The following is a 1,573-nucleotide window of genomic DNA, read 5'->3' on the forward strand; positions in this document are numbered from 1 at the left end:
TTTTATCCTCACAAGAACCATATGAGGCAGGTTAGGCAAAAGGCTTATTATTATTATTATTATTATTATTATTATTACTACTACTACTACTACTACTATTACTATTACTATTACTACTATTATTATTACTATTATTATTACTATTATTTTGATTTATTAATTGCCCCATCCTAGCTTGTGCTGGGCTTTGGGCAATATACAACAGAGGCACAAAGCCATAAAATGAATATACAAAATATTAAGAATTCAAAATAACAAAAGTAGAATAACAACTTTGAAAAACCAGATTAAAGAAGTCCCAGATGGCGTCCTTAAAAATTGTATCCCAGTTCTGGACTGCCTGGCCCCTTTCTGGAGTGAAAAACAGTTTTGAAGTGCCTACTAGAGTGATCTGTGTCCTGTTTCCAACAACATACTTTCTAGCGTAACTCTGCTGCTGTGTTCAATATAAGGCTGATACAACCATGATGACAAGCAGACCATTAAGGAATCTCGGTCAGCAGTATGTGCAATCTTGCACAATAGTTTGCTTCAGTTTCAGTTCTTTTGAGTACATTTCTAGGAGTTTGACAGACACTTCATAGAAACAGAGTGTGAGCCATGTGTGGAATAATGGTGTCCTGTGGTCTCCATGATGGTATTTTTCCAAGTAACTGACCCCTTTAATGGTTTGACACAACTTTTCCATTTTCTGATTATTTTTGTCATATTTTCAAAGGTCCCAAGTAGTTCTGTGCAGTGCCTTTCCAACTCTACATTGTAATAGGGTGGGAGGCTTCTATCATTGGAGGCAACGTTATCACATTCTATCTCCAACTTGTCTTTAAACCGTGTAGCAATTTTGATGTTCACAGTTTTGGTAGCACTGATAAATCTGTTTTCATTCAGCATCTCCCACTTCATTATTAAATTATGGCAGTCTGCTGCATTATCTTTAATTTTTCTTGCACTGACTTTTAACCCAGGTGTCTTAGGAGTAAGACTTCTACCTGGATCTATGGGTTTAGACTGGAGGAACACTGCACTGTCTGGAAGTAACCTCGAACAGGAATCCCATCTGGGACTCTCGACCCTTCCCTACAAAACACTCCGCAGTACACTCGCTGGAGCTCCCCACCAGTGTTCCCTCTAAGCTGAGTTAGTGTGAGCTAGCTCACCGTTTCTTAGCCTTCTGCTCACACATTTTTGTCTTCGCCAGGGGTCGTTTCGTAGAAAAAGAGCTAGGGGAACTCATTAGCATAACTCATTAGCATATGCCACACCCCCTGACATCACCGGAAGTGTGTCATAAGGCCACACCCCCTAACATCACCAGAAGTGTGTCATAAGGCCACACATCCTGCCCCCAACGGTCCCGGCCGCCGCCACCGGCCTTGCAGCTCCACTGCCGAGCCCCATGAGGGGCCCGGTGGTGGACCTGCAAGGCCGGCGGGAGTGCAAGGAAGCCCCGCGAAGGCCCTCCCTGGCCCCAGGCAGGCAGGGGTGGGGAGAGGCAGGGAGGAAGCAACTTACCCTCCCTCTTCTCCTGCCTACTCCTGGCTGAATGAGGGCCGGAAGCAGGGCGGCCGGAAGC

At 44.5% G+C, this 1,573-nt stretch overlaps 1 pseudogene; it reads right to left on the reverse strand.

The window, feature by feature from the left end:
* Nucleotides 1–381: 381 nt before the first annotated feature.
* Nucleotides 382–1,573, reverse strand: part of LOC107120681 — a 1,919-nt pseudogene continuing 727 nt past the window's right edge.

The sequence above is a fragment of the Gekko japonicus genome, unplaced genomic scaffold, assembly GCF_001447785.1.
Source record: "Gekko japonicus isolate JY-2015 unplaced genomic scaffold, Gekko_japonicus_V1.1 scaffold2231, whole genome shotgun sequence".
Taxonomy (NCBI): domain Eukaryota; kingdom Metazoa; phylum Chordata; class Lepidosauria; order Squamata; family Gekkonidae; genus Gekko; species Gekko japonicus.